Consider the following 27,756-nt stretch of genomic DNA (forward strand, 5'->3'; position numbering starts at 1 on the left):
TATACATAAGCATATGTTCCCATATTTCTTCCCTCTTGCATCTCCCTCCCTCCCACCCTCCCTATCCCACCCCTCTAGGTGGTCACAAAGCACTGAGCTGGTCTCCCTGTGCTATGCGGCTGAGGGAGGCTGCAATGTTAAAAGAATAAGATAAATTATACCCACAAACTCCCAATCTTTCCTGAAACGTTGCAATCTGGAACCCTATTGTAGGAAGCAGAAGATTCCAGGAGACATTGTACAAATGAAGGACTCTAAACCCTGTGGTTGGATAAGGAATTCTGGAAGGAAGGTATCCTCACCCGAGGAGAGCAGGTTCCTATACTTGTCTAACATCACATACCTGGACAGTTCCCACTGATCTTGGTCCAGGCATTGCCTGTCCTCTTGAGAGAAAACTATGGCCATATCCTGGAATGTCAGCAGTCCCTGAAATTAAAAGTACACATACCGTGTGGCCACGGGAAGAGTTCATAATGTGACCCAAGAAGAAAAGAGCAAGTTAAGAGAACTGGTTTTAATTTAGAAGAGTGTCTTCAATTACCCACTAATGTATATATATATATATATATATATATATATATATTGTTTTTTACAAAGTAAGTTTCTCTATCTTATTTCTAACTACAAGAAAAGAGTGTGGCATGTGATCCACAAAACCAGTATAGAGACTATACTTATCTGGAAAAGAAATGATAAAATGATGGTTTCAACACAGGCATATGCATTTTTGAGTGTTTTATTTATATCAAATTGGATAAAATGTGTGTATTTCTCAGACAGAAAAGACGTGTCGAGGTAGAAATGTACCTTTCAACTATTCATGTGTGCACAAGTACACTGGGGAGATTGTAAAAGTTCAGATTGTGATTCAGTAGGTCCGGTGGGCCTGAGTTCTATTTTTTTAACAAGCTCACTTTTAACTAGTGATGCCACAGTCTCTGATTCATTAACGACAATTGTGAATAGCAGAGACATAATTAGAAAGGTAAAAATTCATATTTAATTTTGAGCTTAAAGTGTTTTATGGATTTTACACCTTTAATAGGATAGTAAGCACAGCAGCAACAATCATTTGTGAATATTTACTATAGACCGTGTATCTTTCTAACTTTGTAGTGTAGGACTCCAGGAAAAATGCCTGGGCTGCGGTCACAGTGGGCGGGGCCGCCCCTCCAGGACCCCCGACGGGGCCCTGCGCTCCTGGCGGCTCCCTCCCCCGGCGCCTCCGTCCCTCCCAGAAGGCCTCGGGGCAGAGCGGTCCCACCCACTGCGCCCAGAACGGAGCCCGCGTTTCCGCAGAGCTGGAGCTCCCGGCTCGGGGTCTCTTCCCTCCGCCTTCACGGAACTGCCCCGGAGCCCGCGGCGAGGGCGGCCTCACTGACGCTGCCGGCTCTGGAGGGGCCCCGGAGGCCGAAGCCGCGACAGTCGTGCGGACGGCGGGCCGGGTAAGTGGGCGCCGACCCTCCGCCTGGTACGGTGCCCTGGCGGCAGGGCAAGACCAGCTTCTGAGGGGCAGGGGTTCGCTGCCACCCGCCGCTGCTGTGCAGAAAGGGCGGCCCCCAGCGTCTGGTCCCGGGAACTTCGGTCCCTCCTCTCGCCCCTGCCCTCGGCCTGGCTCGCGGGGCCTGGGGGGCGTGGGGAGGGGGTCGGCCTGAGTGTCCTGAGGGGAAACGGGGCAAGGGAGGCGCAGGGCCCGGCTGCAGCGTCAGCGCGCCTCCCCGCGACTGCGGGGAAGGCGGCTAAAAACTCCTCCCGAGGCTCGCAGGCCCTTTATTCAGCGGAGTCCCTCTGCCCTCCTTCCTCCCTGAGCTAAAGGACCGGGGGGAGGGGACAGGGCAGGGCTCTGGCACAGGTAATGGGGACCATCAGCAGGTGATTGTTAACTAAGGAAAACCGGCTTTCCCAACGTGAGGAATGCAGCGCTTTTCTTTGTTTGAGGAGATGCCAGAGGCTGGGCTCCCTGAATTCCTTCCTTTCATATGCACCTCAGCGCTCTGGGGCCTGCATTCTGTATTTGCATATCCTGAGATCCTCAGGGCTCGCGGCTCACACTGGAGGGCTGCAAGGGCTGATGACTGTGATATCCTTTGTTTACTGAGATGGCAAGAAATATTCCATTTCTCACAGGCTTGAGGGGCACAGAGTGAAAAGGGTAGGAGAATCTCACTCGGCATGTACTTTGGTTTACATGTAGATAATATGTACACTTAACTGTGCTACTAGAGGTTCTCAAGTGCGATCAATTGTACTACTGCCCTCTATGGATTCATTTCATGAATATCATAAGATACATGCCTATAGAATTGACTTAATCCATTTAAATAGGATAATGGTTTTTAAAGGAAACATAATAGAAATATGACAACAAATCCCTTACCACTAAAGGCTGGGTCTGGAGCAACCTAAATAAATGTTCCATTGTTAAAATATTGAAAGATGTATTCAATAGAAATATCAACAAAAATGACAAATGATGAGGGCAGCAGAATGTTGAAATGTTCTATCTTTATCCTTAAAGTGGCAGAACATCATGTATTAGTAGGCGCTGGGGACAGAAGATGCCTGATTTATACCTTTGTCATATTTGTACAGTTGTTTCAACAAGTAACTTAAAGACCAAATGGAAAAAAAGGAGGTTTGTGCCTGAGATCATGTTGATGTGAAACCAGGGATGGCCACCTTGTCCCAGGTGAGTTAAGTTTACCTGGCAGGTAGACCACAGAGCTCCTGAGAAGCAAGGGTTGGAATTTTTCTGCTGGGTGCCCCTTAGGTTCTGTGACTTGACTGATTGTGAGTCATGTTTCGGGAAAGACCTGATCACAGGAAAAGGGTGGGGAAGAGTGATTTGGGGAGCAGCTAACAACATGCATCACGGCTCATGGCTTGAATGAATTTTAAAGAAACAGGAAAACAAATGCTTCTTATGGAATCAGAGAATGTCCAGCCGGACAATCCCAGAAAATGAGGAACACCCATCCCATTTTCCAGATGAGAAAACAGAGGCCCAGCAAGGTGAAATCCCTCACCCAAGTTGCACCCGTCTCTCCTCCCCACTACATGGTTCATGAAAGCACGACTTTTCCTGTCGTGATCACTGCTGAACCCCAAAAAGGACCAGGCATCTAGCCGCTGCTCCAAAAATTTTGGTTGACTGTAGGAACAATGCTATTTTTTTCTTTCTCACTCTTATTCAGGATTGTGCCAAGAACTCCCCAGGCTGCAATGTAATTCGATAAATGTAAATATTAATTGAGTTTTGTTGTGATGAGGACTTAGGCTTTGGAGGTAACAGACTTGGTTCAGATCTTGGTTCTGCCACTCAATAGCTGTTTGGCTTTGGGAACATTACTAAACCTCTCTGAGCTTATTTCCTCCTTTGTAAAGTGGGGATAAATGTATCTGAGCCAGCAGAGCACCTGCATGAGAGATGTGCACTAAATATTGGTCTTTCTCACTCTCCCACGCCATCTCTGTGCTTCCCAGAGAAGATGTATAGAAGGATATAGTACTTTTTAAAATTAATTAATTAATTAATTAATTTTTGGCTGTGTTGGGTCTTCGTTGCTGTGCGCGGGCTTTCTCCAGTTGCGGCGAGCGGGGGCTACTCTTTGTTGTGGTGCGCGGGCTTCTCATTGCAGTGGCTTCTCTTGCTGCGCTTGTTGTGGAACACCGGCTCTAGGCCCACGGGCTTCAGTAGTTGTGGCCTGCAGGTTCACTAGTTGTGGCGCATGGGCATAACTGCTCCGCAGCATGTGAGATCTTCCCTGACCAGGGCTCGAACCCATGTCCCCTGCGTTGGCAGGCATATTCTTAACCACTGCGCCACCAGGGAAGTCCAATATAGTACTTTATAAAGAGGGGTTTTAGTTGATTTCAGATAGTGTACATGTTTCTTGTAGAAAAGATTTTTCCACTATAGAAACATTAACATGCAATACCACTACAAATGCAGTATTCTATGGGTTAGATATTATCAGTAAATTTTATAAGTAATTGGGCAAAGGCCAAAGCACTAGGTACTGGGGAGTAAGAAGTCTCAAGTCTGGGGTGCCCCCCAACCCCAATTTCAAGAGCAGGGTGTGTTTTTCAAATCCATATTTCATCTGGTCTTTGTTTCTCATCCATCCTCTGTGTCTGCCTTTCACAAAAGGCTCAGATCCTCCACTTTCACACCCTCCTGGCTGGCTGTGCTCCAGCTCCCGTCCTGGAACCTCTGCACGCATGGGTGTGTCTGCTCTCCCTGGGCCTCACCAGCTTTGCCAGGGAGCTGCTGTATCGTGCACTCCTAGCTGTACCCCAGAGTGCCTAGACCCTTCTGGTACATGAAGTACACCCTCATCACCATGAGTGCACGCCCATCCCCTTACCTTATATCCTGCCTCTAAGCCAGGCTTGGGGGTGACTAGTGTGCATTCAGCTATGTGAGGTGCTGGGATCAAAGTGAAGTTCCCAACTTTTGAAGTTGCAGGCTTGAGGGGCACACAGTGATGTAAAGTCGGGTCACCTGACCTAAAGCGGGGGCTGATTGCTTTAAAGCCAGGGCAGCTGGCTTAAACCCTGCGTCCCTCCGCTGCAAGACGAGACCAACTTTGGCGGTGCTCGGGTTTGCTCCAAGCCAGCACTGCTGTGCAGGAAGAGCTTCCAGTAGCGCCTTAGTGCGGGGGGACTTGGTCCGTTGTCTTGCCGCTGCCCTCAGAGCGGGACCACCTGCTCTTCTGCAGGAGAACCAGCGAGGGGGAAGTGCAGAGTCCCGGCTGGAGTTGCGGCACCCCTTGTCTGATGGCAGGGAAGGGGGGACGGGGCTGTGTGGTGTCCTGGGGCTGGACTCACCAGGTCGACTCAGCCTCTCAGCCTCCTAACCTCACCCCACACACCCCACAAGAGTCTCCGATAATATGTAATTGTGCCTTAGGTTCTCGGTCTTCAAACTCATACCCAGGCTCCCAGGTCCCTTGATTTAGCCAATTCCTCTGTGCTCTTTCTTCTATTAGATACAGTCCCAGAGGGAGGGGCTGGGGGATGGGACTGGAGGGACCCCGGCAGCACTGGCCTAGGCTGACTAAAGAGATCCAGGGCCTGCGCTCTCACACATGTGCGAGGACCCTTAAGGCGCAATCGAGGGGGCCAGTTAGAGGCAGTCCTTGTTGCCTCAAGTGAGTATGGATCACCGTCGGGTGGGGAGCATGCTGACCCCTGAGAAGTACTGTTAGAAGGATGTGTTCCTCCCTCGGCTTCAAGGACATGGGTGGGCTTCAGGGCTCCATTTCCCCTCCAGACCTCCAGGGCTGACTGCACCCCAGCGGCCTTGCAGACCTGGCTTCCTGTCCCAGAACTTGCCAGGCTCCAGGAAGAATCCAGACTGCAGAGATGGTGCTTGAGCGCTCCAGCTCAAGAAGTGCTGTCCCTGGGGACCCAACAGTGGAGGGAGGAAGGGTGAAGGGAGTAGGGGGGTGGGGTTGGGAGGGGTGGCTGCCCTGGGAGACGTTGAGATAGAAATATCGCCCCCCACACCCCCTGCCCCCTGCAACTGACTGACCCACTGATGCCATAGGATCTCAGGCCCTTTTAGTCAGGGATGCCTCGGTTTCTTTACTCCTGCGTTCAAAACTATGCAAAACCAACTCTTCATCCTCTTGCTGCCTGGCCAGGACTTGTAAAGCACTGTTCTTTTGGAGCACTCGTTCCCTAAACTGCAGTTTGGAGCTGTCCCAGCTATTTAAAGGTGTTCTCCTTAAACTGAGACTAAATCCTACTCTTTTGGAAAAACGCCCTGCACTTCTGAGGAGATCATGTTTTCTGCCCATTCCTTCCTTCTACTTCCCTCTTAAGAAGCCCTGTGCTCAAAGGGCTTGGTGACTTATTTTTTGCTTGATGTCAAAAAGAAACCTTCCCCATGCACCGCAAAAATCTTTCCTGGAGCATAGGTGTTTCAAAACCATGACCGTGTTTTGCAGTCAGTATACACTGGGTAGACTGCCTAGCAGTCCCTCCAAGAGCCAGAGGTGAGCGTAATCAACTTATCTGATTGGATGCCCTTCAAGTTTAGGAAGGTCCCATTCTTATGCCCCAGCAGATAAGACAGGGCCCTGGATGGCTGTGGCTGTGATTAGATAACTTCTGATGATTTTATTTCCCTTACTGAGCTGCTGCTTCTAGGTTAAATTCATTTTATTACCTGTCCTTTTTTTTTTTTTTTTTTTTTTGCGGTACGCGGGCCGCTCACTGTTGTGGTTTCTCCCGTCGTGGAGCACAGGCTCTGGACGCACAGGCTCAGCGGCCATGGCTCATGGGCCTAGCCGCTCCACGGCATGTGGGATCCTCCCGTACTGGGGCATGAACCTGTGTCCCCTGCATTGCAGGCGGACTCTCAACCACTGCGCCACCAGAGAAACCCTACCTGTACATTTTTAAAGAAAGACTGAAAAAGTCACTGTAATAGGTCAGGAGTCTGAGCTCAGGGTTAATCAAAGGTACTCACAGGGAGGAAGGTGGATAAACATAGGTGCGTAAAATAGGAGGGTTGGCAAGTACAGCCAAGACAACCGGGCTCACTGTGCGCACTAATAAAGGCCAGAATCTCCTCATTTATCTCTGGTGGGAAGTTCTGATGGTTTCTCAGGATCAAACTCAAATCATATTCAAACTAGGGGGCTTCCCAGAAGGCGCTGAAGCACCGGCAGAGCCCACCTGTGCTCCCACCTTGGCACTCCAGGATCAGAGTTGGGTTTGGAGATGTGGTTGCTGTAACCCCAAGGAGGTGAGCAGAGAGGAGGAGTTGATTACCGGTCTCCTCTGACTCTCTGGCCCAAATTGCCTGGCTTCACGGTGGGGGTGTAGAGTTTTGCTTTGAGCAACTTATGGGGCACTTCCAGACTGGTGGGGTTGCCCAGTGGCCCGACAGTCTGACAGGCTGGCTGCGGTGTGACCGCCCTTTGTTTCTTCAGAATCTGTTCATCAGGAGGTGCATGGTTGCGGAAGCCCATTCACCGCCACCCCCCGCCCCGAGGGTGATGGCACCTTCCCTGGCTGTACCCTATGATCACCAGGTACTTGAAATGAATGCAAGGTTTTTGACTTCAAGGAAGAGCTCACATAACCCCTTCTGCCTCATAATGTGTGGGATTTACTATAATGGAAGGACATTATAAAGAACAGGTAGAAAACTCACCTGTTGGTCTCCATGTAGGAGTTTATTTTGCATGAATCTCTCCTACATGAGTAGATAGCAGAGGTTTATTTTTGTTCCCGTGTGTGTAGTTGTGGCAGAGGACATAGGTATGGTGGTTTGAAGCCCTCAAAGAAATATTCTCAGAATTCTCAAGACTTCTCTTGATTGGAACCGAAAGAGACCTGGAAAAGGAGGAAAAGCAAAGGAGGAGGGAGAACGAATGGCTGTTTCTCAGTAAATTCACCTTCCTGGTTGATTTTTCTGTCTTCTCATTTCTTTTAACTTCTATGTATGTCTAATGGAATGATGTAGAAAGGCTGATTTTTATGCTTTAAAAGATTTTACATCACAAAGAAACTAGAAGTGGCTAACAGAACTTATTCACATCAATGTTACATAGAGACTTTGATATTAAATTTGTATACTAAAATGGGTTAATCCAAATTTTCTCTTTCTTTTTGAGTGAATATTTGTAACATATTTTTGTAGATAATAATTTATCCTAGATATACAAAATTGTGAGAATGGGTACCATTTTTCACCACTTAAATGATTTCTTTTAAATGAATAGATCATACACTTTAAAGGCCAATGTTGTCTTACATGTTGTTTTTTAATTCCTTGATTTCCAAAACTTGTGTTTATTTAATTGATTTCTATCTAATAATCTGTCTCTCCTTTATTGTTTCTTACTTTATATTTTATTGATCTATAGTTAATTTACATTATTATATTAGTTTCAGAGGTACAACATGGTGACTCATAAATGTTTAGGTTCTTCTCCATTTATACTTATTATAAAAGAGTGGCTCTATTCCCCATGCTATACAGAACGTCACTGTAGATTATTGATTTTATACATAGTGGATTCTTCCTCAGAATCTCCTACCACTATTTTGCTCCTCCACCCTGTCTCTCCCTGCTGGTAACCACTAGTCTGTTCTTTAATCTGTGAGTCTGTTTCATTGTTGTTGTTGTTGTATTCAATGTTTTAGATGCCACGTGTAAGTGATAACCTACCAGGCTTGTTTTCTCTGCGGCTTATTTTACTAAGCATAATACCCTCCAAGTCCATCCATGTTCTTGCAAATAGCAAAATTTCATTTTTTGCTGAAGTCATCATAAATATCATTTTTTTATCCCCTAACCTATTGATGAACACTTAGTTTGACTCTATATCTTGGCTATGGCAAATAACGCTGTTATGAACATTGGTGTGCAGTTATTATTTTTTTTTAAATAGTGTTTTTGTTTTCTTCTGATATACCCAAGAGGGAAATTGCTGGATATTATGGTAGTTCTATTTTTAGTTTTTTGTGGAACCTCCATTCTTCTTTCCACAGTAGCTGCACTACTTCACATTCACATCAAGAGTTTACAAGAGTTTCCCTTTCTCCACATCCTCACTAACCTTTGTTATTTGTGACCTTTTTGATGACAGCCATTCTGACAAGACTGAGGTGATATATCTCATAGTTTTGATTTGCATTTTATTGCCTATTAGCTATGTTTAGCATCTTTGTGCATTCTGGCTGTCTATCTGTATTTTTTCCTTGGAAAAATGTCTATTTAGGTCTTCTCATTTTTTAAAAAAATATTTTGGGTGTTGTTCTGATATTGAGTTGCATGTGCTGTTTCTGTAGGTTAGATATGAACCCTTGCTTGGTCATCTTTTTGGTGTTAACCTCTTATCATGTGCAAATATTGTCTCTCCTTCAGCAGGTTGTCTTTTCATTTTGTCTTTGGTTTCCTTTGCTGTGCAAAATCTTTTAAGTTTAGTGAAGTCCCATTTGTTTATTTTTGCTTTTGTTTCATTTGCCTTAGTAGACTGAACGCAAAACTGTTGCTATCATTTATGTTGAAGAATGTTCTGTATTTTCCTCTCGGGGTTTTGTGGTCCTACATTTAGGTCTTTATTCAGTTTTGCGTTAATTTTATATACGGTGTGCTAAAATACTCTAATTTTATTCTTTTCCATGTAGCTGACCAGTTTTCCTAGTACCACTTATTGAAGAGACAGTTCTTTCTCCATATTGCCTGCTTTGTCATAAATCAATTAAATATACGCCTGTGGGCTTATTTCTGGGATCTCTATTCTATTCCAGTGATCTTTGTGTCTGTTTTTGCTCCGGTCCGATGCTCTTTGATTACTGTCGCTTTGCAGTATAATCTGAAGTAAAGGTGCCTGATGCCTCCAGCTCTGTTCTTTCTCAAGATTGTTTGGCTATTTGGGGTCTTTGTGTTTCTATACAAATTTTAAAATTACTTTTTCAAGTTCTATGAAAATGCTTTGGTATTCTGATAGGGATTGCATTAAATCTGTAGATTGTCTTTGGCAGTATGGTTATTTTAACAGTATTAATTCTTCCAGTCCATGCACCTGCTATATTTTCTCATCTTTTTCTGTTGCCTTCAACTTCTTTCACCAATGGCTGATACATTTCTGAGTACATGTCTTTTACCTGCTTAGGTGTGTTTGTTCTTAGGTATCTTATTATTTTTAGTGTGATTGCATATGGTATTGTTTTCTTAATTTTTTTCTTTCTGACAGCTTTGAGTTTTGTTTTTGTCTTCTTTTTCTAATTCCTTCAGGTGTAATGTTAGGTTGTTTATTTGATATTTTTCTTGTTTCCTAAGAATAAGCTTGTATCACTATAACTTCCCCCTGTGAACTGCGTTGGCTGTGTCCCATAGATTTTGGATCACTGTGTGTTCATTTTCATTTCTCTTGGGTATTTTTAGAATCCCTCTTTAATTTCTTCACTGTTCCTTTCTTCCCCTTTTATTCATCTGTGACGTGAGGACTATCTTTAATATTATGTTTGGATTTCTTTCAGGTGTGTGTGTGTGTGTGTGTGTGTGTGTGATTATTTAAGTTGCTGAGCTCTTAATTTTACATGGACACTAACAACCCTGCATTGTTACCCTGCTCCCCCACAGTTACTGAATTTGACCTTATATTTTACATCTACTTGTTTTGTGTGTCCCTTAACTTCTTATTGTGAATATAGATGATTTTATTACTGTTTTCTTTCATCCTTCCTATTAGCTGTGTACATGGTTGATTTACTGCCTTTGTTGAATATTTGCCTTATCCAATGAGGTTTTTCCGTTAGTAAGTTTCCTTTTCTAATTTTTATGTTTCAGTCATGGCCTTTTCTTTTTCACTGAGAAAAGCCCCTTTAAGATTTCTCATAAAGCTGGTTTGGCGATACTGTGCTCTTTTAGTTTTGCTTCTCTGTAAAACTTTAGATCTCACCATCAAATCTGAAGGAGAGCCTTGCTGGGTAGAGTATTTTTGGTTATAGGCTTTTCCCTTTCATGACTTTAAATATACCATGCCACTCCCTTCTGGCATGCAGAGATTATCCTGAAAAGTCAGCTGATAACTTAATGCAAGTTCGCACGTTTGTAACTTGTTGCTTTTCCTTTGCTCCTTTTAATAGTGTCTTTTTATCTTTATTTTTTTGCCATTTTAATTACAATGAGTCTTGGTGTGGTCCTGTTTGGGTTGATCCTGTTTTGGCCTTACTGTGTTTACTGGACTTGGATGTCTGTTTTCTTTCCCAGGTTATGGAAGTTTTCAGCTCTTATGTCTTCAGGTATGCTCTACACTGCTTTCTCTTTCCTTTTTGCTTCTGGGACCAGTATAATGCAAATATTAGTACACTTGATGTTGCACATGTCTGTTCAACTTTCTTCATTTCATTTTAATCTATTGTTTTACAGTTCATCTTCAGTGATTGCCAGTACTCTGTCCTTCAGTTTTCTGATTCATTCCTCTGTGTCATTTAGTCTACAGTAGTTTCCTTTTAGAGTATTTTTCATTTCAGTTATTGTATTCCTCATCTCTGTTTTGTTGTTCTTTAGTGCTCTAGCTCTTTTTTTAAAAATTCTTCCTTCTTGCTCTGGTCGTCCATTCTTCTCCTGAGTTCTTTGATCATCTTTCTAGTCATTACCTTGAACTACTTTTTGAGGAGATTGGCTACCTCCACTTCACGTAGATCTTCTCCTGAGTTCTTTGGTCATCTCTGTAGTCATTACCTTGAACTACTTTTTGAGGAGGTTGGCTACCTCCACTTCACGTAGATCTTCTCCTGAGTTCTTTGATCATCTCTGTAGTCATTACCTTGAACTACTTTTTGAGGAGGTTGGCTACCTCCACTTCACGTAGATCCTCTCCTGAGTTCTTTGGTCATCTTTGTAGTCATTACCTTGAACTACTTGTTGAGGAGGTTGGCTACCTCCACTTCACGTAGATCTTCTCCTGAGTTCTTTGATCATCTTTGTAGTCATTACCTTGAACTACTTTTTGAGGAGGTTGGCTACCTCAACCTCACGTAGATCCTCTTCTGAGTTCTTTGATCATCTCTGTAGTCATTACCTTGAACTACTTTTTGAGGAGGTTGGCTACCTCCACTTCACGTAGATCCTCTTCTGAGTTATTTGGTCATCTTTATAGTCATTACCTTGAACTACTTTTTGAGGAGGTTGGCTGCCTCCACTTCACGTAGATCCTCTCCTGAGTTCTTTGGTCATCTCTGTAGTCATTACCTTGAACTACTTTTTGAGGAGGTTGGCTACCTCCACTTCACGTAGATCCTCTTCTGAGTTCTTTGATCATCTTTGTAGTCATTACCTTGAACTCTCTGTTGAGGAGGTTGGCTACCTCCACTTCACGTAGATCCTCTTCTGAGCTCTTTGATCATCTCTGTAGTCATTACCTTGAACTACTTGTTGAGGAGGTTGGCTACCTCCACTTCACGTAGATCCTTTCCTGAGTTCTTTGATCATCTTTGTAGTCATTACCTTGAACTACTTTTTGAGGAGGTTGGCTACCTCCACTTCACGTAGATCCTCTTCTGAGCTCTTTGGTCATCTTTCTAGTCATTACCTTGAACTACTTGTTGAGGAGGTTGGCTACCTCCACTTCACGTAGATCCTCTTCTGAGTTCTTTGGTCATCTCTGTAGTCATTACCTTGAACTACTTCTTGAGGAGGTTGACTGCCTCCACTTCACGTAGATCCTCTTCTGAGTTCTTACCTTGTTCCTTCCTTTGGATCGTGTTTCAGTGTCACCTCATTTTTCTTAACTTGCTGTTTTTATTGCTGTGTATGTAGTAGGTTCATTACATTTCCTGACCTTCTAGAAGTGGCCTTTTGTAGGAGAGGTCCTATGTGTCCCAGAAGCCCACTGTCCCCTGGTCACTAGAACTATATGTTCTAGGTGTACCCCCTATGTTGGCTACTTGGGCTCTTCTATTGTGGTGGGCTGACTGCTGTGGGTGGTCTGGTAGGCTTGGCTGCCCCCAGACGGCTTGTTTGACAGACTCTGCCTTGTATGGAGGCTGTCTGTGCTGCTTGGTGAGGCTAAATCATAAGGCAGTTGGCTGCACGACTCTGTGGGACACCAAATCTAGTGCTGGTTCACTTATGGGTAGAATTGCAGTCCAGGTGATATCAGGGCTAGTGCCCAGTCACTGGGGTGATGCTGGCTACTGGGAGGAAGACACAGGTCCTGAGTTCTGGCTGCAGGGCCCAGGAGTCTCAGAGTTGGTGTTGGATCACTGTTCCTGACACAGCTATCTGCAGGGTCTGGGGTATCCCTAATCTTGTGCTGTCATTCTGATGGGCAGGGTCAAGATGCAAGTGAGTCCATGGCTGCTTCTGGCCTGCAAGTGAGTGTTCTGGTCACACAGGCTGCTGGGCTGTGGTATTCCTGGAGCTGGTGTGTGCCTGTTGGTGTATGAGGCTGATCCCACTGCTAGAGCAGATTTGCTGTTGGGTAGGTCCAAGCTCCATCCAGTCCCTGTGCAGCAATCACCTGCCGACGGTGAGACTGATTCCAAGGCCAGAGCAGGCTCACTTGTCAGAGGGGCCAAGGACTCTGGGGCTGGTGCCTCTCCACTTAGGTGTGGAGGCTGGTCCTGGGGCTTTTGGTGGCTGGGCCCATGTCCAGCGGCAGCTGTGCATTGAGAGGGTCTGAAAGCAGCCTGTTTGCTGGTGGATGGGGCTATGCCCCTGCTCAGTCAGTTGCTTGGCCTGCAGCATCCTAGTACTTGCGTCTATAGTCTGGTGGAAATGGATAGGGCTAGACCCTGAGGCTAAAAAGATAGAGGGAGGACTCTGAAATTATGCTTGCTGGTACCAGTGGCCACGAGGTAGAAGGAGCTACCCCAAGTGGCTGCTGCCAGTGTCTGTGTCCCTGAGGCTGTGCTGTAGTTGCCTCTGGACTCTCTGGGAGACTCGCCAAGATCAGGAGGCAGGTGTGACCCAGGATCCGTTCAAATGACGGCTTCTGTTCTGATTCTCGGGTCATGTGGGATTTTGTGAGCATTTTTTTTTTTTTTTTTTTTTTTTTGCAGTACATGGGTCTCTCACTGCTGTGGCCTCTCCCATTGCGGAGCACAGGCTCCAGACGCACAGGCTCAGCGGCCATGGCTCACGGGCCCAGCCACTCTGCTGCATGTGGGATCCTCCCGAAACGAGGCACGAACCCGTGTCCCCTGCATCAGCAGGTGGACTCTCAACCACTGATCCACCAGGGGAGCCCTGTGAGCATCTTTTAAGTGTGGAATCTCTATTTCCCACAACCCTCAGGCTCTCTGGAAAATAAGCACCACTGGTCTTCAAAGCCCAACTTTCTAGGAACCCTTCTTTCCAGCACAGGGTCCCTGGGCTTGGGAGCCTGATGTTGGGTTCATACCCCTTGCCACCTGGGTGCACCTCAGAAATTGTAATTATTCTCCCATCTGTGGGCCACCCACCTGGGGGGATGGGTCTTGACTCTGTTGAGATTTTGCCCTTCCTTCCTGTCTTGCCGAGGTGCCTTCCTTATATCTTTAGCTCTAAAACATCTTTTATGGTAGGTCTCGGCCTTTTTCATCAATTGCTGTTCTGTAAACAGTTGTGACTTTGGTGTGCCCATGAGAGGCATCAAACTCTGGGTCTTTGAATGCTACCATCTTAGACAATCTCTCCACTTCATTCTTAAATCATATGATTTAATTTTTCTTAGTATCTTATTTGACTAGCGACAGTTTAAAATTTATTATCACTCATGTTTACTTCTCCTGTTTTAAAAAAAATTGAATAGTGCATTCATTCATTTTGAAATGAAGGTAGTGACCTGTGAATTTCCATACCTCAAAAAATCAAGGGTAGAACAAAAGCATTTTCTACCGGTTTTACCCTCAAACTCTGCACCCCACACCAGACTGGGGATTAACCTCTTGCACCCATGCTCACCTTCTTTTTTTGGACCGTTAACCATCGCTGCATCTGTATGTGTGTTGACAAAGTGAACTCTAAGTCTTTCCAGTTTTTGTGTTTTGTTTTTTGGATTAGGGAACAGTCCTACTATCAATGTACATTTACTGGTCTGCTGAAGTTCATATTAAACCTGTCAAGCACATTACCAGAATTGGAATTGCTTGTATATACACTTTGATAAATTTTAGAGACAATGATAGAACAGAAGTAAATTGTATTTCAAATCCCACAATATTCTCACACCATGAAAACCCTTCCCTTTTTAATATATTTGTGTGTAGTTTATCTTTTTGCCCATACTGTATTTCCCAGAGATGGGTAAGTGTTACGTTTCTTGCTAGCATATTTACGGTATTGTTCAAAGTCAGGCGTTTAGTGATTTAACATGATCATATTTCCATGAACTTGCAAGTACAAGATCTTCTCTCACACTGTCTTTTACTCCCTGCTTTTTTATATTGCCCTCCTAATCTCAGTCCCGGTCTTTCTTTATGTTCTTTATCAACCTGGATAGGTTATACTATTTTTTCCCTTATTCAAGACCAATAGAATAGAATAGAACACCCAGAAATAAACCCTGATATATGGCCAAATGGGTTTTGACAAGTTGCCAAGTCTTTTCAAAGTAGAAAGGATAGTATTTTCAACAAATGATGCTGAGAAGTCTTGTTGTCAACATGCAAAAGAAGGAAGATGGACTCTTACCTAACATCATATGCAAAAATTAATGAAAACATATCAAAAAACTAAATATAAGACCTAATAAAATAAAAAGTCTTAGAAGAAGACACAGGAGAAGAGCTTCATGACATTGTATTTGGCAGTGATTTCCTCAATATGAAACGAAGGAACAACAAAGGTACAGCTAACAAAAAAATAAACAATTTGCAGTACATATTTAAAAAAATGTGTATCAAAGGAATGTAAACAGAATAAAATGGCAACCCACAAGATGGGAGAAAATATTTGAAAGCCATCTATCTGACAAGAGATTTCTATTCAGAATATACAGAGAACTCCTACAACTCAACAAGAAGCAAACACCCTGATTCAAAAATGGATAAAAGACTTGAATAGATGGTTCTTCAAAAAGATGTACAAATGACTAAGCACTTGAATAGATGCTCCATATCATTAAATGCATGTTTATATATTTGTGTGCATGCATACACACACAAGCACACAGACACATACACAAGCAGAAAACAAGTATTGGTGAGGATGTGAGGGAGTTGGAAGCTTTGTGCTCTGTCAGTGGGAATGTAGAATGATACAGCTGCTTTGCAAAAGAGTATGGCAATTTTTCAGATATTGAAAAATAGAATTACTACATGATCCAGGAAATTTTTACTATGAGGTATACCCAAAGGAATTGAAATCGGGGTCTTAAAGTAATATTTGTACTGCAGTGTATAGAGCAGTAATAATCACAGTAGCTAAAATATGAAAGCAACCTAAATGTTCATCCACTAGTTCCTGGATAAGCAAAGTGTGGTATACCCATATAATACAATATTATTCAGTGTTAAGAAGGAAAACATCTAGGAATATGCTACAACATGGATGAATCCTGAGGAAATTTAGCTACCAAATATGCCATTTTTGTGACTTTTAGTGAGTCATAACAATGCAACTACTTATTTCAATTATATGGGGTACTTAGTGTAGTCAAAACCATATAAATTGGGAGGGTAATGATGCTTTTCAGGTGGTTATGGAACAAAAAGGAAAGTTATGTTTAAAGGATATAGAGTTACAGTTTTAAAACGTAGAAAAGAATTAGAAAGATAAATGGCGATGTTGATCGTCCAATAATATGAATGTATTTAATATCACTGAACGGTGCACTTTATAATAATTAACATGTTATACTTTATGTTATTTGATGTTACTAACAAAATTGGGAAAGAATGTAATATCAGGAAAGGGAGTGGCCCTGGGATACAGCAGAGAGTAATCAGAAGGGTGAGACACTGCATATGTTGAAGAAGAAGAGCTGAGAGTCTTCATTGGACAGAAGAGACTTTATACAAAAGAAACAAAATTCCTCTGAGGGTGTATTAAATAGATATTTGTGGGTGTACTGCTATCTCCCCTGGGTTATCTTTAAGAGTCTTTACTAAAGTCCATAAGGCTTGCTGAGGCTTTTTTAAAAACTGGATTCCCTAGGAGATAATTAGAGGGTGGTACTTAAGTCTATGTCTAAGTTGACAGATTTTGCAGGGAAGACGAACCTGAGAACAGTGGAGGTCCTGAGAGTGTAAGTACATGGAAATTGGAAAAAATAATAATAAAGGGAATTAGGAAAACTTTTGACTTCGAAGGTCATGTATTACTGAGTCATACCTGAGGTTTCTAAGGAGTTATATACACAGTTGCTATTTGGATTGCTTGTTGATGAAGATCAGTGGAAAAACTAGAGTCGTTTCCAAGTGTAGGTAAGATATAATGAGAGGATGGAGGTGGGAAGTAGGGAGGCCCAGACAAAAGTGGGAAGGTCATACTGGGCCAAGATGGTGGTAACATCCAGCAGTACAGATGGTAGGGCAGACTGTGGTTTCATCTTTTTTATTTCGGCTCCCCACCTCATCCTTAATAATTCTTTGGGAATATTTCATTGCTCTGTGATGCAGGTACAGAATTCGAGTGAGGAGACTACACCCTCAGCATCCAGCTGTCTGAGTCCTCAGTGTGCTTCAAATGATGGAGAACTATTGCTGCTTTATGAGAAGAGTTAGTACCTCGTAGCTAAGCTTTAGCTGGAACTTATGCAGGATTGATTCCAATTTATATATACTGTTGGCATGGAGGTTCCTCCTCCTCTTTTCTTGACCATTATGAAATGAATCTATATTTCTCAATATTTGTGTATATCAGATAAATACATGAAGTAAAGGAATCTTATATATTGCTCCCTGCATAGTTTGCTCTTTCTTGTTTCTCTTTTACCTTTACTAAATTAGCACAGTGAGAGACCGTGCAATGTTGTAATCAGGAGAGATTAGAACATCATATTTCTAGAGAGGTTGGTTGGACAGAGCAGGGGTCCCAGTGAGAATCAAAGCTTCTGTTTCTACTTGGAAGTGTACCTGTATAGAGTAGAGGGCTCCAGGAAATATCCTAGAATATTGCAATGTCCCTGCGGGAGATCATTAAGAGAGGCAGGATCTGGTCCCAGATCAGTGTACTATGACATGTTTGTCAGTCATCTGGTGTGAGATTCTCAGAGCCAATCCCGTATGGTAAAGCTGAGTGCAGAGTATGAAGAACCTGTGAAAGCCTTTGATTGAATGTTAAAGATGAAGCTCTGATTTTGGGGAGAATTTTCTTACCTGACTGAATGTCACCCTTCTGTGGGGATGAGATTCTGTGCTTTTCTTCTCTTGATGACCACTGACTGAAAGTCATTAGAGGATCATGTCTAGACAGCATTCTTTATTTAATTTCTTAAAGAAGAAAACATAGAAAACATTTTTATCCACTTTCAAATTGAGGGTCAAGGGGAATGACATCAGTGAAAATGTCAGAGTAGGGAGCTCTAGCTTGTGTCCATCACCAGAAGCACTGACATACGTGGTAAAACCTGTCAGAATGATCTTATCAACACATGTAAGTTTTCTTTTCTTTTCACCCTGTAGATTTATCTTTCACTGAAACTTAACTTACTACAAGATGTGGAGAATAAACAGGGAAGTAGAAACTGCATTTCCTGATGAGAGAATCACTAAGTCACATTAGTTGTTCTGAGCTATGTCTTACTCACTGTGACTGTAATTAAAACAAACAAACAAAACACTTTTTTTTGGTAAGTCAGTTCTGACATTTCCTCGTTAAAGACAAGGTAACAGATACAGATTTAGATCTACCAGAATTGAGCAAAATGTTGATTGTACCTGTGCTGCATATATGAGCATGACCTGCTACAAATCTTCATTATACTTATTGCCACAACTGACAAATTCAGTTTGGCCACTCCTGATATGTTGCATGTAAGGAATGCATAGGACACTAACCCCAGCTGGTCACAGGTAAACTCTGCCACGTGGATTACTGCATGTTTTCCTGCTGGAAGACCACACATTCTCGAGTATCATGACTGCAGAGTATGTGGGCTCTTCTTTTTTCTGGATAAAGGTTAGATAATCACCTAATTTTATGAGAAATATATAATTGTATTTGCATATTCTTCAGGTTTTTATTTATCCATTCTCTTTCAAGTCCTAAGGGCAAATATTAAAGTGATTTCCAAGAGGGTGGTAAATAAGACAGCTACGTTTATGCTCCAAAATTAGCAATAAAGCATAATACAATTGTAAATGCATTAATGTGTGATTAATATGTAGATACTATGTAAATGCAATTTTAGTAATGCTTTGTGGAGAGCTTCAGAATCTAGGTATCTAAAAAAAAAAGAAGAAGGAGTTTTTGAAACTCTCAGGGAATTATATAGAAGTCTTTGTGTCTATAATTATCAATCTGGAATAATGCATTTTCTCAGAAATAAACTAGGCATAAAATTGTAGGAAAAAACTTCATGAAATGAAAGAGCATGTGAGATGGGCATACAAGAAAAAGAATATTCTCAGAGAATAATGAACAGTGTGAAGTTCAGCAGAAGTGTAATACAGATTCAAAGAGTAAAACTTTGGAGAGCCTAATTATGAGTTCCTCATATTGCATCTTTGGAGAGACGGTAGTCATTTGAAATATGATGTTATAAGATGACGTTAACATACTTAAATACTTTTGTTTAGAAATGACCACTTAGAACCAGAATAAATGAAAGAGAGCACAAAATTATGTTTTTGTTGATTTTTGAAGATCTCAGGTGAGTGCTGATAATTTAAATATATATGATGTCAGGCTTCCCTGGTGGTGCAGTGGTTGAGAGTCCGCCTGCCGATGCAGGGGACACGGGTTCGTGCCCCAGTCCAGGAAGATCCCACATGCTGCGGAGAGGCTGGGCCCGTGAGCCATGGCCACTGAGCCTGCACGTCCGGAGCCTATGCTCCACAATGGGAGAGCCCACAACACTGATAGGCCCGCGTACTGCAAAAAAAAAAAAAAAAAAAAAAAAAAAAAATGGTGTCTTTCACTGCAAATTAAAGGAGCTGTGGAGGATTCCTGGAATGAATGTCAATATTATGACAATAGTATGAGTGTGTTTCATGTTTGGTAATTACAATCATTGTTGCTTTTGCTGTGGTCATCCATTTACAATGTTTGGTGTCAGTTGATTTTTCTCTTGTAAAAATAAAATGCAGTCTGTGTGTGTGGAAAAAAAACATACATGATGTCGTGATAAAGTTGTATGTAATTTGAGATCTGGCAAAAAGCATTTCTTTTCTGTAATGCTAGGATGCTATTTGGACATTTTTGCAAGAAAGAGATTTCAGGATGTAAATCTCGTGTCTCTAAGGTGGGAAGCCAGTTCATGGTGGAACATTCTATTAAACTTGTGTGAGTGCAGAAATATTTCTTTGGAAGAAAGAGGTCATGAATCCCTTTTTTTTTTTTTTTTTTTTTTTTTTTTTTGCTGTACGCGGGCCTCTCACTGTTGTGGCCTCTCCCGTTGCGGAGCTCAGGCTCCGGACGCGCAGGCTCAGCGGCCATGGCTCACGGGCCCAGCCGCTCCGCGGCATATGGGATCCTCCCAGACCGGGGCACGAACCCATATCCCCTGCATCGGCAGGCGGACTCTCAACCACTGCGCCACCAGGGAGGCCCATGAATCCCTTTTTAACAGTTAGTGGTTTATAGTATACTGAATGAGCAAAATGGGTATTTCTGAACTTTAGAAAAAAAAATAGTTTTTCTGCATTTATATTATGCAGCTGATATAGAATATCAAAAATTCTTTATTTTGAAAAACAATGTAATCAATTTGACATAATTCATATATATTGAACCTGTGGTACACACACACAATAAAACATACATTCAAAAAATCTTTTTCACTTAAGAAATATTTTCTAGTGTAGTTGATTTACAACGTTGTGGTATTTTAAAATACATGTTTATTAGAGTATAATTGCTTTATAACACTGTAGTAGTTTCTGCTTTACAACAAAGTGAATCACCTATATGTATACGTATATCCCCATATCCCCCCGTCTTGAGGCTCCCTCCCAGACTCCCTATCCCACGCCTGTGGGGGACATAAAGCACCGAGCTGATCTCCCTGTGCTATGCGGCAGCTTCCCACTCGCTCTTTTACATTTGGTCGTGTATATATGTCAGTGCTACTCTCTCACTACGTCCCTGTGTCCCCTTCAGCCCTGTGTCCTGAAGTCCGTTCTCTACATCTGTGTCTTTATTCCTGCCCTGTCACTAGGTTCGTCAGTACCATTTTTCTGAATTCCATATATATGTGTTCACATACAGTATTTGTTTTTCTCTTTCTGACGTACTTCACTCTGTATGACAGACTCTAGGTCCAACCACCTCACTACAAATAGCTCAATTTTATTCCTTTTTATGGCTGAGTAATACTCCATTATATATTCAGGCCATATCTTCTTTCTATATTCATCTGTCGATGGACATTTAGGTTGGTTCTATGTCCTGGCTCTTGTAAATAGTGCTACAGTGAATATTGTGATACATGTATCTTTTTGAATTATGGTTTTCTCCAGGTATATGCTCAGTAGTGGGATTGCTGGGTCATATGGTAGTTCTATTTTTAGCTTTTAAGGAACCTCCATATTCTCCATAGTGGCTGTATCAGTTTACGTTCCCACCAACAGTGCAGGAGGGTTCCCTTTTCTCCATACCCTCTGCAGCCTTTATACATTATTGTATTAATTTCTGCTGTGCAGCAAAGTGATTCAGTCATATATATATATATATATATATATATATATATATATATATATATATATATATATTCTTTTCCATTATGGTTTATCACAGGATACTGAATATAGTTTCCCCTGCTGTACAGTAGGTCTTTGTGGCTTGTCCATCCTATGTAGAATAGTTTGCTTCTGCTATTCCAAAACTCCCAATCTTTCCATCACTCTCTCCTTGGCAACCACAACTCTGTTTTCTATATCTGTGTGTTTGTTTCTGTTTTGCTGACATGTTCATTTGTGTCCTGTTTTCGATTCCACATGTAAGTGATATTATATGGTATTTGTCTTTCCCTTTATGACTTACCTCAGTTAGTATCATTATCTCTATGTCCATCCATGTTGCTGCAAATGGCATTATTTCATTCTTTTTTATGTCTGAGTAATATCTATTGTATACGTATACCACACTTTCTTTATACATTCATTTTTTAATGAACATTTAGGTTGTTTCCATGTCTTGGCTATTATAAATAGTGCGTCTATGAACATAGGGTTTTATATATTTTTTTGAATTATAATTTTGTCTAGATATATGTCCAGAAGTGGGATTGCTAGATCATATGGCAACTCTTTTTATAGTTTTTTTGCGGAACCTCCATACTGTTTTCCATAGTGGCTGCACCAACTTACATGGCCACCAACAGTGCTGAAGGGTTCCCTTTTCTCCATACCCCATCCAGCATTTGTTAATTGTAGATTTTTTTTAATGATGGCCATTCTGATCTGTGTGAAGTGATACCTCATTGTAGTTTGGATTTGCATTTCTCTAATAATTAGTGATGATTAGCATCTTTTCATGTGCCTATTGGCTATCTGTATGTCTTCTTTAGAGAAATGTTTATTTAGGTCTTCTACCCATTTTTCCATTGAGTTATTTGTTATATTGTTATTGAGTTGTAGGAGCTGTTTGTATAGTTTGTAAATTAAGCCGTTGTCAGTCTCATCATTTGCTAATATTTTCTCCCAGCCCATAGGTTGTATTTTCATTTTGATTATGGTTTCCTTTGCTGTGCAAAAGCTTATAAGTTTGATTAGTTCCTGTTTCTTTTTTGCTTTTACTGTAAGTCCGCTACGTATGAACAAGTTCTGTTCCAAGAGTGTGTTTGTAAGTCCAACTTGTTTGTAAGTCCAACAAAGTTAGCTGAGGTACCCAGGTTACACAGTCGGCTATATGGTATTGTACCATAATAGGTTTATAATACTTTTCACACAAACAGTATATAAGAAACAAACACAAAAACAAAGAAGACATTTTTAGTCTTACAGTACAGTAACTTGAAAAGTACAGTAATACAGTACAACAGCTGGGATACTGGGGCTGGCATCGAGGGAACAGGCGAGAAGAGTTACTGATTGGAGGAGGGAGAGGAGGTGGGAGGTGGTAGAGGTGAAGGATTATCAGCAGTGGGAGACAGGGGGCAAGCTCCAATTTCACTCATACCTGACATTGATGACACAGGTTCTGGTTCCTTGCTGGATTTAATTCTATCTACCCTCTTGAAAAAATGATCCATTGATGTCTGGGTTGTAGCTCGTTTCTTCTCATCATAGATGATGACATGGTAGCACTGGTTTGCATTCTGAACGGCTGCTGCCACCTTTGGGTTCCATTGTAGGTCCGAGCCCTGTGCCTCCAAAACTAACAGTGCCTCCTCAAATTTAGAAGATGCCCTTGGCATTTTCTGTGTCGTGAATCTCTTCAGTTCTTCAGTTACTTCTTCTTCCTCCTGTCCCTCTTCATCCTTTCTCTGTGCCTCCAATTCCATCAGTAAGCTCCTCATGTTGCACAGCAAGGAGTTCAGTGAAATCGTCCTCTTGCAGATCTAGCTCCAGCTTCTCACTGAGGGTCACTACGTTGCTGAAGACCTCTTCAGACTTCTGATCTGCCTTCTCAAATCCACAAACATCATGAACAAACTGTGGGCAAAGGTTCTTCCAAACCCCATTCATGGTGACCAACATACACTCACACCATGCAAAGTCAATGTTTTTTATGGCCTTGTAGATGTTATAGTCCTTCCAAAATTGTCCCTAGGTTCTTCCTGATTTCTCACTTACCTTTACTGCCTGACAAAAAGTGTGACATAAATAATATTTCTTGAAAGGCTCTATAACTTCCTGGTCCATAGGATGGATGAGCAATGCAGTATTCGGTGACAGATGCACTACTTTGACGTTGGGAAAAGTCATCCATGAAAGGGGCGTGGCCCAGAGCATTGTCAAGCAGCAAAAGAATGTTTTTCTGGGACGTCCTTCTCCGAGCAGTATTCCTCTACATCTGGGATAAAGTGTTGGCAAAACCAGTCCTGGAACGTGGCCTGTGTAATCCAGGATTTGGGGTTACACTTCCACACAATAGGAAGAGAGTCATTGGCTATGTTTTTAAGGGTTCTTGGGTTCTCTGAATGATAAACTAAGAGAGGCTTCAGCTTCATATCACTGGAAGAATTGCCACCAAACAACAGTTAGCCTATCTGTTGCTGCTTTACAGCCCGGCATCAACTTTTCCTTCTTACTGATGTAACTTCCGTCTGGCATCCTCTTCCGGTACAGTTGTGTCTCATCCCCATTAAACACCTGGTTGGGTAAATGCACACCATCATCAATAATTTCTCGAAGTGTTTCAGGAAGTTCCTGGACAGCTACCCTATCTGCACCTGCTGCCTCTCCACTTACTTTTACCTTGTTGAGGTTGGCTCTACTCTTGAACCGATGAAACCAGCCATGGCTGGCATTAAAAAATATGCCCTCTGATTCTTTCCCGTGTTTCTTCTTCAAGTCTTCATAAAGGCTTTTAGCTTTCTCTTGAATCACCATAAGCTGAGCAGGATTTAGCGCTGATGTTGATCCTGCACCTGCACACTGAGAAGTTTCTCCATCTCCTCCATCACTTTTCCGTGCTTCTTTGATATTTTGTCATGAGCATTGAATATTATATTGGCTGTGGGTTTGTCATAAATAGCTTTTATTATGTTGAGATGTGTTTCCTTTATACCCATTTTGGTAAGCGTTTTTATCATGAATGGATGTTGAAGTTTCTCAAATGCTTTTTTGGCATCTATTGAGATGATCATTTGTTTTGTGTTTTTCCTTTGTTGATGGAGTGTATCATGTTGATTGATTGGCATATGTTGAAACAACTTTGTGACACGGGGGTGAATCAAATTCGATCATGGTGTATGATCCTCTTATGTGCTGTCAGATTCGGTTTTCTAATATTCAGTTGAGAATTTTTGCATCCATATTTATCAGAGATATTGGCCTGCAATTTTCTTTTTTGCTAGTGTCTTTCTCTGTGTTGTTTTTTTTTAAGTCTTTATTGAATTTGTTACAGTATTGCTTCTGTTTTATGTTTTGGTTTCTTATTTGTGAGGCATGTGGGATCTTAGCTCCACCACTAGGCATTGAACCCACACCCCCTGCACTGGAAGGCAAAATCTTAACTGCAGGAACACCAGAAAAGTCCCCATCTGTGTTTTTTTATTTTTCAGTAAATTTTTTTATTTATTTATTTTTGGATGCATTGGGTGTTTGTTGCTGTGAACGGGCTCTCTCTAGTTGTGGCGAGTATGGGTTACTCTTCATTGTGGTGTGCATGCTGTTCACTGCACTGGCTTCTTTTTTGCAGAGCATGGGCTCTAGGTGCATGGGCTTCAGTAGTTGTGGCTATCAGGCTCAGTAGTTGTGGCTCGTGGGCTTTAGAGCACAGGCTCAGTAGTTGTGGCACACAGGCTTAGTTGCTCCACGGCATGTGAGATCTTCCCAGACCAGGGCTTGAAACTATGTCCCCTGCATTGGCAGATGGATTCTTAACCACTGTGCCACCAGGGAAGTCCCCCCCATCTGGTTTTGATATCAGGGTGATGGTGGCTTCATAGAATGTCATTGGATGTATTCCTTAATCTTCAATCTTTTCGAAGAGTTTGAGAAGAATCAGTGTAAGTTTTGCTTTGTATATTTGGTAGAATTTGCCTGTGAAACCATCTGATCCTAGATTTTTGTGGGTAGGGAGTTTTTGTAAATTACAGTTTCTATTTTGCTTGTAGTGATCAGTCTGTTCAAGTTATCTATTTCTTCTTGATTCAGTTTTGTTTGGCTGTAAAAAACAACATATATTTTAAGTTATGTTAGCAGCTAAATACTTACCATGTATTAGACCACAAAAGAGCAGAGAAAAAAATATTAAAGTATTTTTTCAAATAGAAAAAGTATTGAAATATTTTTAAGAAATTGGGATAATAGTACTAGTTACAATAATGACAAATTGTTCTGAAATTAAACACTACTTTATCTAAGATGCATATCATATGCTTATCGTTTTACTGTTTTTAAATACATGGAATGTTTTCACCTTTCTAAAGTAATTATTTTATTTTACCTGTATATTGGGAAAAAATGTTAGTTGCACATAATATAAAAAATTACACTTTAATAGGAGACATTAATCCATTTACCTTTGCTGTAGTATTGAAAATACTTAGGTTTAGAGTTACCATGTTATTGAGTACCCTTTTTTAAAATTAATTAATTAATTAATTTTTTGCGGTACGCGGGCTTCTCACTGTTGTGGCCTCTCCCGTTGCGGAGCACAGGCTCCAGACGTGCAGGCTCAGCAGCCATGGCTCACGGGCCTAGCCGCTCCATGGCATGTGGGATCTTCCCAGGCCGGGGCACGATCCCGCGTCCCCTGCATCGGCAGGCAGACTCTCAACTACTGCGCCACCAGGGAAGCCCTATTTATTTATTTTTAAAGAGACTTAATTTGGGGGAGGTATAAATTATTTATTTATTTATTTATTTTTAGCATCTTTATTGGACTATAATTGCTTTACAATGGTGTGTTAGTTTCTGCTGTATAACAAAGTGAATCAGCTATACATATAAATATATCCCGATTTTTCCTCCCTCTTGCATCTCCCTCCCACCCTCCGTTTCCCACCCCTCTAAGTGGTCACAAAGCACTGAGCTGATCTCCCCATGCTATGCAACTGTTTCCTACTAGCTATCTATTTTACATTTGGTAGTATATATAAGTTAATGCCACTCTCTCACTTCGTCCCGGCTTACCCTTCCCCCTCCCATGTCCTCAAGTCCATTCTCTACGTCTGCGTCTGTATTCCTGTCCTTCCCGTAGTTTCTTCCCAACCATTTTTTTTCTTTTTTTAGATTCCATATATATGTGTTAGCATACAGTATTCGTTTTTGTCTTTCTGACTGACTTCACTCTGCATGACAGACGCTAGGTCCATCCGCCTCACTATAAATAACTCAATTTCATTTATTTTTATGGCTGATAATATTCCATTTTATATTGAAGACGTGCAAAATCTTTTTTATCCATTCATCAGTTGATAGACACTTAGGTTGCTTCCATGACCTGGTTATTGCAAATAGAGTTGCAATGAACATTGTGGAACATGATTCTTTTTGAATTATGGTTTTCTCCAGGTATATGCCCAGTAGTGGGATTGCTGTGTCATATGGTAGCTCTATTTTTAGTTTTTTAAGGAACCTCCATACTGTTCTCCATAGTGTCTGTGTATCAATTTACATTCCCACCAACGGTGCAAGAGGGTTCCCTTTTCTCCACACCTCTGCAGCATTTATTGTTTGTAGATTTTTTGAATGATGGCCCTTCTTACCTGTGTGGGATGATACCTCATTGTAATTTTGATTTACAATTCTCTAATGATCAGTGATGTTGAGCATTCTTTCATGTGTTTCCTGGCAATGTGTATATCTTCTTTGGAGAAATGTCTAATAGGTCTTCTGCCCATTTATGGATTGGCTTGTTTGTTTCTTTGATATTGAGCTGCATGGGTTGCTTGTAAAGTTTGGAGATTAATCCTTTGTCAGTTGCTTCATTGGCAAAGATTTTCTCCCATTCTAGGGGTTGTCTTTTCATCTTGTTTACGTTTTCCTTTGCTGTGCAAAAGCTTTTAAGTCTCATTAGGTCCCATGTTTTTATTTTTATTTTTATTTCCATTTCTCTAAGAGGTGGGTCAAAAAGGATCTTGCTGTGATTGATGTCATAGAGTGTTCTGCCTATGTTTTCCTCTAAGAATTTTATAGTGTCTGGCTTTACATTAAGTCTTTTATCCATTTTGAGTTTATTTTTGTGTATGGTGTAAGGGAGTCTTTTAATTTAATTCTTTGACCTGTAGCTGTCCAGTTTTCCCAGCACCACTTATTGAAGAGGCCGTGATTTCTCCATTCTATATTCTTGCCTCCTTTATCAAAAATAAGGTGACCATATGTGTCTGGGTTTATCTCTGGGCTTTCTCTCCTGTTCCATTGATATATATTTCTGTTTTTGTGCCAGTACCATACTGTGTTGATTACTGTAGCTTTGTAGTATAGTCTGAAGTCAGGGATTCTGATTACTCCAGCTCTGTTTTTCTTCTCAAGATTGCTTTGGCTGTTCGGGGTCTTTTGTGTTTCCATACAAATTGGGAAATA

At 41.8% G+C, this 27,756-nt stretch overlaps 1 long non-coding RNA gene across 9 annotated transcripts in view; it reads left to right on the plus strand.

Annotated features, from left to right (window-relative positions):
* Positions 1 to 1,257: 1,257 nt before the first annotated feature.
* LOC132493530 (uncharacterized) overlaps positions 1,258 to 27,756 on the plus strand; it is a 66,301-nt gene continuing 39,802 nt past the window's right edge. For 8 of the 9 annotated variants that reach the window (XR_009532993.1, XR_009532999.1, XR_009533003.1 and 5 more), the window contains exon 1: positions 1,258 to 1,448. This is a non-coding gene — a long non-coding RNA (uncharacterized LOC132493530). Of the gene's footprint in view, positions 1,449 to 2,595; positions 2,693 to 27,756 lie in introns of all 9 variants that reach the window. The other variant, XR_009532994.1, reaches the window with a different exon arrangement.

This window comes from Mesoplodon densirostris, chromosome 7 (genome assembly GCF_025265405.1).
Source record: "Mesoplodon densirostris isolate mMesDen1 chromosome 7, mMesDen1 primary haplotype, whole genome shotgun sequence".
NCBI classification, from domain to species: domain Eukaryota; kingdom Metazoa; phylum Chordata; class Mammalia; order Artiodactyla; family Ziphiidae; genus Mesoplodon; species Mesoplodon densirostris.